General features: G+C 49.0%; 1 protein-coding gene and 1 non-coding gene across 2 annotated transcripts in view; one reads left to right on the forward strand and one right to left on the reverse strand.

Annotated features, from left to right (window-relative positions):
- GLYCTK (glycerate kinase) overlaps positions 1-14,731 on the forward strand; it is a 115,179-nt gene that overhangs the window by 43,094 nt on the left and 57,354 nt on the right. The window lies entirely within an intron of this gene.
- On the reverse strand, positions 767-957 carry LOC147692803 (U2 spliceosomal RNA). Its single transcript, XR_015300207.1, has one exon. It is a non-coding gene; the product is annotated as a U2 spliceosomal RNA (small nuclear RNA).

The following is a 14,731-nucleotide window of genomic DNA, read 5'->3' on the forward strand; positions in this document are numbered from 1 at the left end:
GTCAAATCAATGCAGTCATGCTCAACTTCCTCCTTAAGTTCTGCACTGTATGAATTAGGCAGTAGGGTTGCTGGCTTCAAAATGTTGCATCTAGCAATGGTTACATTTCCTGCACCTACAAGAATTCTCTCGTACTTAGTCAGCCGACTAGGTGTGAGATACTGTGTCTTGGTCCTGGTTAGCAAGATTACAACTGCATGTGAAACATACACAGTTACAGGATGTCCCATAATGATGGGTTCACTCTGTTCAAGACTCATGCAAGTTGCAGCTACTGCTTTCAAACATCCGGGCAATGCGGCGGCCACTGGGTCTAATGTGGACGAAAAATATGCCACAGGACGTCGCACTAGTCCATGGATCTGAGTCAAAACTGAAAGTGCACAATTATCTTGTGTGTCACAGAAAAGTGCAAAATCTTTCGAATAGGCATTCCGCATGCTGGGGCTGTACACAGGCAATCTCGTAAATTCACAAAGGCAGTCATTCTTTCGTCATCCCACTCTACTGGGTCTTAGGCTCTTTTCTTTGTCATTTGTATCGGGGGGCTTTGCAAGGACTGCGAATCCCACAATCCATTGCCTGCAATATCCTGCAACTCCAAGAAACATTCTGACCTCTTTTTGTGTTTTTGGCAAATCCATGTTTTTAATTATCCTGATTCTTTCTGTGACCTTCCTGACACCTCTCTCTATCTGATGCCCCAGATATTTCACTGAGGTAGCACAAAACTGCAGTTTTTCTGGGGACACTTTTTTTTTTTTTTTTTTTTTGCACCATTCCTGGAGGTACTGCAATACCAGGTTGATGCGTGGAGTGGACAGAGCAAGCTCCTATTCCATCTCCCTGTTCCAAAAATCAATTTAATATATGGTCCCCAGATAGAGGACGTATCAGATATTAAACTGATAAGAACAGATACTACACTTGATCTTAGCCAAAAGGCCGAGAAGCGATTTTTCTGGGGACACTTTATGTCCTCCTTCACCCAGATGGTTCAGTAAAGCAATAGTATCAACAACACAGCCTTTTCGTGATTTTGAGGCCACCGAAAGGTCTTCTATGTACTGAACCAAGACTGACCGTCCAGGTAGTACTAACGACTCTAGACACTTTTTAAAAATCTGATTAAAAATTGAGGGGCTTTCTGTGTACCCCTGAGGGACACAATTCCAGACATAGATATGACTGTCGAATTCAAATGAGAAAAGAAATGTGCTGTCTGGGTGAAATGGGATCGAGAAAAATGCATGGCATAGGTCAATGACAGTAAACCATCCAGCTTCCCACGGTATCTGATACAGAATCACTGCAGGATTTGGCACAACTGGACAGCAAGGAACAACAATCTTATTAACCTTTCTCAGGTCCTGTACTACTCTGTACTTACCTCTGGGTTTCTTTATACCAATTATGGGTGAGTTACATGGACTCCTCATTACTTCTTGCAAAATGCCTGCTTCCACCAAACGCTTTATTTCTACTGCAACACCTGCCTTTATTTCTGCACTCATTTTATACTGTCGAGTATTTGGGTAGACTGCGTCTTCTTTTATTGTCACATTTATTGGATCAATATTTGCCATTAATCCTACATCTTTTCCAGTAAAGTCCCACACCTCTGGGCTTACCGTCTGTTGCAGTTCTTCTGGTAAGTCTTTTATTGTCATTTTTGCAATTTCTGTCTTTGGTCTTGCTAACATTAATTTGTAAACTCCGTCTTCGTCTGGGGTTTGAATTTCAACGCCATTTGGAGTGCAAAAAATGGTGCAATTCATTTTGCACAACAAATCTCGTCCTAGCAAATTTACAGGACTTGAGTCACAGACTACGAATCTATGCATTTCTTTAAAATTCCCTATTTTTACTTCCATTGGTTCTGTGACTGGGGTACTAAAATGTTTATTAGAAACGCCCACTACTTGGATCGCTTCTTCCGAGAGGGGTAGCTTTGGAACGTCTGCTGTTCTCACAGTAGAAAGGGTAGCACCAGTGTCCAATAGAAAGGTGACATCATTTCCTTCAACCTTTCCTTCAATGTATGGCCCTGACTGGTCTACCGGCAAGGAGGCGCCGAGTACACACTCCTCGTCCTCCCCCCTCAGGCACCGTCAGTAAGGCTCTTCACAAAAGAATGTATCATTCAAAAGAAATTGTGATGTTGATGCATCTCTCTTTTCCCTTCCTTCCCAGTTCGAAGTCTCTACATTCTGTTGTGCTTTGCTCCTATAATTTGGCATAGGTGCCGGGGGTATCTGGTTCTGTATTACCTGCTGCTGGGTCTTCCGTGGCACCTCGCTCTGCGTCTGTGGATTTAAATCATTATTTTGCACATTACCACTCTGCACAGCCTTACACTCATCCTTCCAGTGTCCCAACTTGCCACATCCGGGGAACTTCTTTTTCGCATCTTCCCTATTGAATTTTCTCCTTGGCCTGCCCCATCTTCCATCGCTCTTATTCTGATTAGTAGTCATCTGATTTAACTGTTGTTTTTTCTTGTTGCTCTGCTAATTTTACTTGTGCCCACATAATTTTTCTTTCACCTCTTTCCGCTTGTTTTCTAGCTCATCTTCACAATATTTTGCATATTTAAGGACCTCGTCTGTGGACTTTGCTTGCCAACAAATTTTATTGTCTTTATCCATTGTGAAATTTCTGGTCTCAATCCTAGCACAAATCTATAAATAAAATGTGTCAGGTCTTTCATGTCGATTCTATCTAATCCACTGTATTGTTTAAAGGTCTGTAGTAGACGTTCATAATATGAATGCACTGATTCGTCCTTATTCTGAGTGGTTCTATCTACTTTCATCCAGTCTGTCTCTTTCGCAGGCACCTTTCCTTTTAGGTAAAGTATTACCTGATTGTATTTTTTCATTACATCCTCGGAAGGTGCCCCTGTCTTCGGGTCTCTTGGGTACTCATCACTAGGCCAATCAACAGCTACTTTGCATTCTGTCCACAAATCTACGGGAACTACAATGTCAAATAAGCCATCTAAGTCTTTCAAAAGACACTTTGACACTTTTACAAATCTCTCGACCTGTCTGTACCATTCTACAGGTTTTTCTCGAAGTTTTGGGAAATCATTCGTAAATGACAAAATATCCTGTCTGGACCATGGAACATGCACATAGCCTCCACCTGGTACCTCTCGCATGGGACATACATTTTCTACCTTTTCTGCTTCTTTAAAACATATTCTGAAGTCATTTGTCTTGATCAAATTTCTTCCTTTTTCATTGCCCATCTTGCTTTCCATTTTTCTAATTCTCCCCATTTTTGCATTAATGTCATCAGCTCTCTTATCTGCACCTTTTTCCCCTGACACATTCATGTTTTCGAAGTTTTTTTTTTGTTGTTTTTTTTTGGAGTTCAAGCTGCTTTATTGCATAATTTCGGAAAGTACACTGCTGTGTTCGCCTACAACCCGGAGGCCGGCAGCGTCATGAAAGTAGTGTGAAGTAGTGTGGCTCACTGGTTAGAGGCGGCAGACCTGAGAGCAGAGGACGGCCCGGGACCAGGGTTCGATTCCCGGCGCGGCAGGTTTCTGGACCAGGGTCAGCGGACTCGATAATTCTCTCGCCTCGGTGCCCACTCTGATCAGCGATCACACTCGGCAACTCTGGGCATTAGCTTGCCTCATCTTCACTAACGGCCCCACCAGCCCGCCGGGGATGCCTGGTCTCACCCTGGAGATACCCATTAAGGGACCATCTCTCAGGGAAGCCAGGAAGGGTTTCGCAGCGGTCGAAGCGCCTTTGGACCCTACGGGTAAGTAGTGCGCTATATAAATGCCTATACATACATACATACATACATACATGGCAAAAGATACCTGAAACAATGGGTAATGGAGAAATACACAGCCTTGAAACCGGCATCCCGGAGGCCCGGTGGCGACAAACCATATTAGTGAGGGATTGCTCAGAGGCGAGCATGACAGAGGGAAGGGAGTAGGAGATGAAGATAGCAAAAAAAGGGGAGGGGGAGGGGGGGGGGGGGAAGGGGAGGGGAAAAAAAAGGAGAGGAAATACCTATATTCCAGGATTTACTGCAGCAGAACAGGTTTTACATGTTTTATCCCCAGTTTTTAACAATCCCCAACAGTGAACAATACAAATAGGCCTTATACGCACGCCTGAATGAGAGAAACCGGACTTATATGGTTGCTTATGGGAGAGTACTCACAGAAAGTTACATGGCACCTCAGTAGCGGTTGTAGTGTCGGGCAGCCATGAATGGAAATAGGAGAAGGCTCGTGTGCTGTGTCCCCAGGGGGCCATAGTATGTGAAAGTGAGGAGCTGTGGTAAGCAGTGGACAGTGGAGTAGCTTGTGTTCGCGCTAGTCGCGAGGTCAATATCGATAGTATATCTAGTGGGGGAAATATGTCAGATCTGGGATGTAATATACGCATGGGACAGGAGTAGGCGTCGCTCAGTTCCCGAGATCGCTAGCCTAATTAGTCACCCCCCGACTGCTGCCCCGAGGCTACGTCATCATCCTCCTGAGCTAGAAGATAGGAAACGAGCGGGCCCCAGATGTCCCTCGGCCTGTTAGGGAGCGGTAACAATTCGGAATAAGTGATGTGCTGGGCCTGACTGTGGAATTTTAGTTTGCGATCTGAACATCATCTGCGCCAGCTTGTCACCTATGTACTACACGCACGGCAGCCATTTTTAGATATCATGGTCTCCCTGTCCACGATCGATCGCCAGCACGTCCCCTCTGACCCAGCAGGCATCCTCCGCGCACCCTGGCTCCCCCTCCTCCTCCTTCTGAGCACGACCCTTCTGCATGACCCTGTCCTTGGGAGTCACGCCAGCGCCTGACCAACACCTCCTCCCCTGCCATGAATGCCCCTCTGTTGATAAACCTCCCTCCTGCACTGGATTGTCCACGCAGCATGAATACCTCTCCATTGATGGCCCCTCACCCCGTGTCCGACTGTCCACACAGGTCCGAGGCCATTGCCTAAGCCGGGAGATATCATTTACTGCTCTTTTTGTATGAGGTCGCTCTCTTTCAAAGGTCCCTCTATTGATCCAGACCTCCCCACCCCTGTGACATGATCAGGCGCACACATCCTAAGACTCGACAACACACTCCACTGCGTGATGACCCCCTCCTCTTATCAGCAGGTTGAGGACCCCTATTGTGAGGATATATGGGGGTGGGATTAACACGTGGATTACGGGGATGACTTTTTCGTGCTATACAAAGATCTGATTGTATTAACGGAAGGTCACATGCCATAAACCAGTGTATAAGAGGCCAGGCCTCCGAGAGACTGTTAGAGCACCTCGAGACGATACCTTGTTGTCTGATCTGATGTGTTCTGCTCCGTCGGAATAAACTTCTGTTTCCTGCCTTCTGGTCTCCGGCGCCTGCCTCATTGCTTGGTAATTTGAATGGTACAAGGGCGGTTAGCGCCGGGCAAAACTTGAGAAAGGTCCTAGCCCTACCTTTTTCTAACAATTGGCGTCCCAAAGCGTGGGGCCCATCAGCGACACATGGATCCAGTGGGAGAGGTCCCGATGACAGAGTGAACGACTGCAACGATCGGGAAGAGCTCATGTCCGATAGACCCTCGTCTGACAGCCGATCATCCGACCTTCACTAGTTCTGAACAGACCTCTCTCGAGTGATCTACGGTCCTGACTGGGAACCATCAGGAGTGCCGCGAACATCACGAAGGAGAGAGGACGATCGGGCGCTGGATCCAGAGGACAGGAAACCGTCCATGCGGTCCGGGTAAGGTCGTGTAAACACGACGAATTGAGGAAAATTGTTTGTTTGGATAATACTAGTATTACGCTTTGTTGAAACCTCTGGAGATTCGCTGTCTGCAAACGGGGAAAAACAAACAGGCTCTCTCTTTGCAAACAGTGAAGGATAGGTAACGCGGACTTTTGTACCTATTGTAATCCGCCGTGTCTATCTTCCTCCCCCACTGTTTCCCGAACTGTCGTTCGTGGATTATTGTCTGGAGATTCTTTGTCTGCAAACAGGGAAGAACAAGGTCTCTCTTTGCAGGTAGAGAAAGAGTGGGTAGCGATAACTTTTCGTGCCCACTTATTCTCCCCACTGAATTGTTTGATTGGCCGATTATTCGGTATTGGTTCGTTTGAGGTATTCACCGCCGGCAAACAACGGAGAATAGAAATATTCTGTCTAGTCTTTGCCCGCCGTGATAAGATAGGTAGTGCAGATTTTTGTCCCCGGTGTAAACCGTCATGCCTATCTTCTCCCCACTGGTTGGTAGCCTGTTTAGCCCGGACCGCTTATTAGAGATGAACCATCCAGCTCCACTGGAGGGCACCCCTAATAAGGACATGTTCACTAAGTATGGACTAGTCGCTATAGCTTACACTAGACTATGGCATAAATATACGAAAAAGAACCCTGAAAGTCAGTGGCCACTGATAGGTTCCTTTAATGAAAATAAAATAAAAACATTAGAAATAGCGCTCCAGAAGAATAAGACCACGCCCACTATGCTCGATAGTATAGGCATGTGGCGCAAAGAAACGGAACAACGAAAGAAAAGAGAAGAAGCAAAAATAGGGAAAGAACTACGAAAGGCAGCCCACCTAGCCGCAAAGCAACTAGAAGAAGAAATAAAAGAAAGAAGAGAAGCTACACAAAACCAAGAATCAGGGTCAACAGGCCAATGTCCTGTTAGGACCCCCTCTGCGCTCTATCCTGAACTACCCTCCAAACAACGGACAAACGATGAGCTATTGCTAGGTCCACCGATCATCTACATGCCCCCTCCATATGCTCCCAGCCAACAAAACTTGCAAACCCCGAGTGTGAGTGAAAGTGGCCCTAGTGCTAGTGCACCGGCCCTCATGGCCTCCGCACCAGCCACATTAACAACTTCGTTAGACGACCCCGAGGCTAGCAAACAATCATCCGCCAGGTTAAGTAGGTTAAGCAAAGACGAGCGGGATGGGATCAACGAAATAGCAAAAACATTGGTAGAACGAAGGGAGAGCGAAGAATACACCATGAGCATATATAATTCACATGCCGACAGCCATAGACGGCATTTCATTTTACGGTTCAGCTACCACACCCTGAACGCGTATGAAGATAGGTATCAGAGTAAGGGTCCAGCTAAACTAACCACACTGTATAGAAAGATTGATGTTGGAGATGGGACTGAACGTGAGGCGACGGAGCTCTTCATGCAAATGCTTGAGGTCTTCCGCCACCTCGCGGAACAGAAACCAGAAACCAAGGTTACGGTCCCTGAAACAACCTCGGCAGAGGTAGCCAATACTATGATGCCTATCAGAGAAGCGGCTCCTTACTGGATCCCGCCACGGGGCCAGGGAACGAGCGATGATGTTAATAGTGAAAATGCAAAGGGGAGGGTTGTGTACAATTGGGTTTACCAACCATGGGACCGACAAGACATCCTAACCTTCAAGCAAACCTTGCCCGACTTAAGAAAGAACCCGACGGCATTTTATACTGAATTAGGCACAGCCTTGGGTTCGACAATAATGACTTTAGCAGATATTGACTTGTTCTTTGGGTTATGCCTGCCAGCTGATGTGTGGAAGCAAATCCGGAAAGTCGACCACACGGATCTGTTTGGACATACCTGGGACCAACTCGGTAAACTAGATAGACAGCGAGAGCCGGGGAGTAAACCAGTGAAGGACATACTGGAACTCCCAGACAAACTGGTCCAGAAGTTAAAAACCCTGGTCCCGGAAAGAAAAGTAGACTGGTCGATAGTCACGGCCTGTCGACAGAAACCCCAGGAGGATGTGTCAGAATACTTCTCCCGATTCGAGACCGTGTTCTCCGACTACAGTGGCCAAGATATGACCACCGCAACCGGACAGCACCTGTTTGTGCAAAATTACGTAAAGGGACTAACCCAGGAAGTCTCCCAAAAACTACAGACGAGTGAGAGTAGTTGGGGGGCCTCCAAACCCGCAGCTATCCTTCAGATGGCTCAGTATTACGAGCACCAAAAGAATGAGAATGATAGGACGTCCGAGAAAAAGAAGAAAGATTTGAAGGAAAGGGTAATGATAGCCCAGATACAGGGTATAGCGCTAGGACGGGAACACCAAAGGGGGAACTACCAATCAACCACCCCCAGAGATCTACCTCCTAAAGATCACACCCCAGCACCCCACACTGGACGTAGAGACGTTAGCAATGACCAATGCGCCTTCTGCAAGGGGCTCGGTCATTGGAAATTTCAGTGTCCAGTTCTGATAGAAATGAACAGAAATAGGGAGTCCAGGGATGTGGCGGGTGGTCCGAGGAATAGAATACAGGGACGAGGGAGCCCCAACGACACCAATAATGACAGATCAGGAAGACTGAACACATTTGACCGTCCCCGACAGAACCAATATCAGCTATCTGAAGGTGAACATGCCCCCGACTTTGCATAGGACTGCCAGGGGCAAGGGAGGGATCCAGTCGAGCTCTGTGTTGACCAGCAAGGTCCTTATGTCACCGCTAAGGTCTTGGGTACAGAGTCTCCATTCTTGGTAGACACTGGGGCGACACGTAGTGTGTTATCAAAACGACTGATTCCAAGGGCACCCTTGTCTGGCTCACACATAACGTCGATAGGTTTCGATGGGACGCCCTCCACTAACCCCCTGTCCATACCTATTACCTTTGACCTAGAAAACAACACTACTGACGCGACATTTCTCCTTTCCTCCAACTCCCCTGACGCCATTATGGGCATTGACTTACTGAAGCATTTTCGAGCTACCATTAGGTGTTCCCCAGATGGAATACGAGTCATCCTGTACGACAACCCAGGCATGCCCAGATCCCGTCCCCCACGACACATGTGCTCTATAACTGACGCTGACCTATCCCTGCTTGACACCCTACCTTCGTACCTGTGGGCCAAAAATGACTCTGATGTGGGGCGAATGATGATTGACCCTATTCACATAACTGTACGACAGGACGCTATGCTCCCGAAACTCCCGCAGTATCGGATATCGCCAGAGGGTGAGAAGGCACTGGTAGCGATCATTCAGTCTCTGGTAGACGCAGGAGTGGTTGAAGAAGTGGTTAGCAACGTCTGCAACAGCCCAATTCTACCTATTGTTAAGAAGCAAGGTGAAGGAGATGAGAAAGCGTACCGCTTCATCATCGACTTGCGAGAGATTAACAAAGTAGTTGTACCCCAATATCCTGTGGTATCTGATATCACCACCATTCTAACCCTCATCCCGTCCACTGCCACCACCTTTACTGTTATCGACCTTAAGAACGCGTTTTTCTCTATCCCCATCCATCCAGACAGCCGTTACCTCTTCGGCTTCACTCTAAAATCCCGCTCGTACCGATTCTGTAGAGCTCCCCAGGGGTACACTGAAAGTCCCAGCATTTACAGCCAGGCCCTCAAAAGACAGCTGGATGCCTTCCAGCTACCAGAGGGAGTGGTGTTGATCCAATATGTCGATGATATCCTTTTGGCGGCTGACACCACCCCCCTTGCAACAACAGCCACCGTTCAACTCCTACACTTTCTTGCAGAAAATGGCCATAAAGTCTCCAAAAAGAAGTTACAGTTCTGTCAGCCACAGGTGACTTACCTAGGCCATCTTCTGTCCAAAGAAGGGAGGAAACTTACACCCGACCGAATCCAAACCATCCTAGATACCCCCATCCCGAAAACACAAAAGCAGGTCCGCTCTTTGGTTGGCCTAACATCTTTTTGCAGACAGTGGTTGCCCAATTACAGCCTCATTGTGAAACCATTACTTGCCCTACTGACCAAAGATGTCCCCTCCCCGTTTCCTTGGACCGCTGAGTGTCAAGCCTCCTTTAAGGAATTACGGGATGCACTCTGCTCAGCGCCCGTCCTCGGAACGCCGGATTACTCCAAACCCTTCTCCCTCTTCACCCACGAAAGGGAGGGATGCGCATTGTCTGTCCTAACTCAATCAATTGGTCCTAAGCAGCGCCCTTGTGCCTACTTCTCCGCCACTCTTGATCCTGTAGCCAGAGCTTTGCCTGCCTGCCTTCGAGCAGTAGCCGCCGCTGCTGTCTCTATCCGTCAGAGCGAGGGAATTGTACTTTCCAACTCCCTCACAGTGCTAGTACCCCATGCAGTCGACACCCTCTTGAATCAGACAAAGACCCAACACCTGACTAGCGCACGACTGACAGGGTATGAACTGACGCTACTTGCACCCCACATCACCCTAAAAAGATGCACGACTTTGAATCCTGCCACATTGTTACCTCTGCCTGAAAATGACCCTGACATTCCTCCCATCCACGACTGTGTGACCCTCACGGACGAACAAACTAGGAGTAGGGTTGACCTCCGAGACACTGCTTTCCCTGACCCCGATGGAGAGCTATGGGTAGACGGCTCTTGCATCAAACTCCCAGATGGCACCACTTCAGCTGCCTATGCAGTAACGACAGCCCGAACAGTAGTTGAGACAGCCTGCATCACACAACGATCTGCCCAAGCAGCAGAGCTGATAGCCCTCACTCGAGCATGCATCATAGCCGCAGGGACCACCACGAACGTATATACGGACAGCCAGTATGCCTTCGGAGTGGTCCACCATTTTGGGCTCCTGTGGAGGGAGAGGGGATTCCTGACGTCCCACGGCACCCCGATCCTCCACGGAGATTTAGTCTCCGCCCTGATTGAAGCAGTTCTCCTCCCCAAACGATTAGCGGTGATAAAATGTCAGGCACACAAAAGGGTGACAGACTTAGTTGGACAAGGGAATGCATTGGCCGACATTACTGCACGAACCACAGCCGAGAATAGGACGGTGACACGCATGTACGTGACCAGGTCACAAGCAGAAACATGGAGTGACACAAGGATAATGATCAGAGACATACAATCGGCCAGCACCCCTCACGAGCTGACTAAATGGGCAGGGGTGGGTTTGAAGGATGAGGAAGGCTGTTGGCGAACGAAGGATGCAAATAAATGGATGCTGCCCGACTCATATCTGATTCCCATACTGACCATGGCCCACTCCCCCGCACACATAGGATCTGCACCCATGATCGAACTCATTTCCAAAGTCTGGCATAACGACAAAATCCCTGATTCAGCCAGACGCCTAGTTCAGCAGTGCCTTATCTGTCTGCAACACAACCCCGGGAAAGGGACTGTAGTGCCCCGGGGAGGGTTTGGGACCCCCAATCAACCCTTTGAGGTCCTTCAGATGGATTACATCCAACTAGAGAGATGCCAAAACCTGAAGTATGTACTAGTCATCGTATGTGCCTTCAGCAAATGGGTAGAAGCCTATCCAACCCGTGACAACACTGCCATGACTACTGCCAAAGTACTACTGAAGGAATTCTTCCCTCGCTATGGCCTTTGCCGAATTTTATGGAGCGACAATGGCCCCCACTTTGTAGCTGAGGTTATCCAGTTAATCCTGAAAGGGTTGGGGGTGAAGCAACGATTCCATGCGGTCTTCCACCCCCAATCCGCTGGTCTAGTGGAACGCCACAATGCCACACTCAAGCTGAAACTGGCAAAAATAGTGGCCACCACTGGACTTAACTGGCCGGATGCCCTCCCACTGGCTTTGTTATCAATGCGCTCCACTCCCACCAAGCACCATTTGACCCCCTACGAGGTCGTGTTCGGGCGGCCAATGAATCTCTGGACTGCTCCCAAACCGACCTCCATTCATGACGTCCCAGACGTCCTACTATCTGATTATTTGTGCAAGTTAACTAAAACGTTGTCTGTCATTCATCAACAGGTGCAGCAGGCCATCCCCGATGCTTCCAGGGGCCCCGGTCACGACATCCAACCGGGAGATTTCGTATTGATACGAAATTTCCAGCGAACCAAGAGTCTGGAGCCTCGGTGGACGGGCCCCTGGCAAGTGCTGATCACCACCCGAACGGCACTCCGAGTGGAGGGGAAGAGGCACTGGCTGCACGCGCATCATTGCCGGAAGGTCTCTGCAAACCTGGCCACGACAGAAAGCATCAACACCCAAGAAGAGCTCCTGAGCAAAGACCGACCGATATTGGACTGTTATCCAGATACTGAGGCACTCGAACTTGCAAAATTCTCTGATCCTACTGTGCCATCCAGAGAAGGGTATTTCCTGCGTCGAAAGGAGGGAGCTTCGGCTAAGTAGGCCACGGACTAAGTTAAATCTCAGAACGGTGACCTACACACAACTAAGGGTCACCGGGAGAGAAGCTAAACGAAGTCTGTGGTTCTGCCCGCTACCGAGCCCCCTTGAAGATGATGGAAGCGCCAAATAAGAAGATGATGGAAGCGCCAGATAAGAAGATGATGGAAGCAACGGGAAATACCCAGTATAGAAATCCAAAGACTGACAACCTGCACAAATCAAAGACAATTGCACTCTTCATTGTCTTCCTTTTCTGCCTCCTTCTCATGACCTCCTTCTGGATTCTGGAAGAGAGCACACCGGCTCATGAGACATTGCTACCTACTGCACAGCCAACACCCCTGAAAGAGCATCACCTAATCTCTCTGTCGCCTCAGCTCCGAGAAAGGCGCAGGGAATTCTGGAACAATTCCTTCGTGCAACTGTTGCACCAACATAACCTTGCTGCAAATGCTACGAACTGTTGGATCTGTGGGTTGCTCCCGCATGCCACTGGACACTCCATCCCCTTCATCCCTTCACCCTTCTCGATTCATGGCTCTTGCCTCGCCTGGTTGATCCTCATGCAAGAAAGCCACAGGGACAATGCCACCTCCAGCCGGACAGTGTCACACTTCTACTCTGGGTTCTGGCTGAACAAAACAGGAACGACTTCAGCTGCCCTATGTCCTGCGCTCGCAGGCACCACCTTCATCAAAAACATTCCAGCCAAAGAACGGGTCGAAGTACAGGTGCTCCACAATCCAGCCAGAACCACCTTCTCTCATCTGCAGAAACAAACTACCGCCACCCTGACTGTGGCTCTGTCCGTGATCAATGTCACTGGCCTTGTGTGCCTAGAAGGCCAGGGAACGCAGCTGGTGGGTTACAGCGCCTGCCGAGTCACCAGAACATTGGACTCAGCTGAACCCCCTTCTTTTGTTGCTTCTCCGAATATGTACTTTGTGTGTGGCACCAAGGCTTACACCTGGCTCCCGAGAGGATGGAAGGGCACCTGTTATATTGCCTTCGTTCTTCCACCCACATATGTAGCCCCTGCCAACCACCACCGGCAGAGGCGTGCAGACGACCTTGGACAAACCGACTCCACCGGAGCACAGTTCCTGGATGCAGCAAAGGGACTTGTTCCTCTGTGGGGTCCAATGGCAAATAGCCGTGCTATCCGACATCTGACCCAGGCTGTAGAAACAACGATCAACATCACGGCTGGCATCCTCGCTAACAACACTGCGGAACTTCAGGCGGTCCGCCTTGTGACCCTTCAAAACCGCCTCGTCCTAGACGTAGTCCTAGCCGACCGAGGAGGAGCATGCCGCATCATCGGATCCAGCTGCTGCACCTACGTACCTGACAACTCGCCTTCAGTCTACAAAGCCATTGAACACCTCCACAGACTGTCCTCAGAGGTTCACCAAGAGCAGGAAGGATGGTCGCTTGGGAGCTGGTTTTGGGACACTTTGAAAAATTGGGGTTGGAAGTTGTTTTCCTTCGTGCTGATACCTATTGTAATATTATGTGGGTGTTGCTTAGGTATTCAATGTCTGCCACCATTGTTCGGCCTTCTTTCTAGCTATATGTGCCCAAAGACTTTGGACTTCCGAAATGAGCACATGAGCCCCCTCTATGAAGTAGAACTACGTGGCCTTATGGGGATAAATCCGAACTGACAAGTTGGCGAGACATGTTAAAAGGGAGGACTGTGGAATTTTAGTTTGCGATCTGAACATCATCTGCGCCAGCTTGTCACCTATGTACTACACGCACGGCAGCCATTTTTAGATATCATGGTCTCCCTGTCCACGATCGATCGCCAGCACGTCCCCTCTGACCCAGCAGGCATCCTCCGCGCACCCTGGCTCCCCCTCCTCCTCCTTCTGAGCACGACCCTTCTGCATGACCCTGTCCTTGGGAGTCACGCCAGCGCCTGACCAACACCTCCTCCCCTGCCATGAATGCCCCTCTGTTGATAAACCTCCCTCCTGCACTGGATTGTCCACGCAGCATGAATACCTCTCCATTGATGGCCCCTCACCCCGTGTCCGACTGTCCACACAGGTCCGAGGCCATTGCCTAAGCCGGGAGATATCATTTACTGCTCTTTTTGTATGAGGTCGCTCTCTTTCAAAGGTCCCTCTATTGATCCAGACCTCCCCACCCCTGTGACATGATCAGGCGCACACATCCTAAGACTCGACAACACACTCCACTGCGTGATGACCCCCTCCTCTTATCAGCAGGTTGAGGACCCCTATTGTGAGGATATATGGGGGTGGGATTAACACGTGGATTACGGGGATGACTTTTTCGTGCTATACAAAGATCTGATTGTATTAACGGAAGGTCACATGCCATAAACCAGTGTATAAGAGGCCAGGTCTCCGAGAGACTGTTAGAGCACCTCGAGACGATACCTTGTTGTCTGATCTGATGTGTTCTGCTCCGTCGGAATAAACTTCTGTTTCCTGCCTTCTGGTCTCCGGCGCCTGCCTCATTGCTTGGTAATTTGAATGGTACAAGGGCGGTTAGCGCCGGGCAAAACTTGAGAAAGGTCCTAGCCCTACCTTTTTCTAACATGACAGTAAGT

The sequence above is a fragment of the Lissotriton vulgaris genome, chromosome 9, assembly GCF_964263255.1.
Source record: "Lissotriton vulgaris chromosome 9, aLisVul1.2, whole genome shotgun sequence".
NCBI classification, from domain to species: Eukaryota; Metazoa; Chordata; class Amphibia; order Caudata; family Salamandridae; genus Lissotriton; species Lissotriton vulgaris.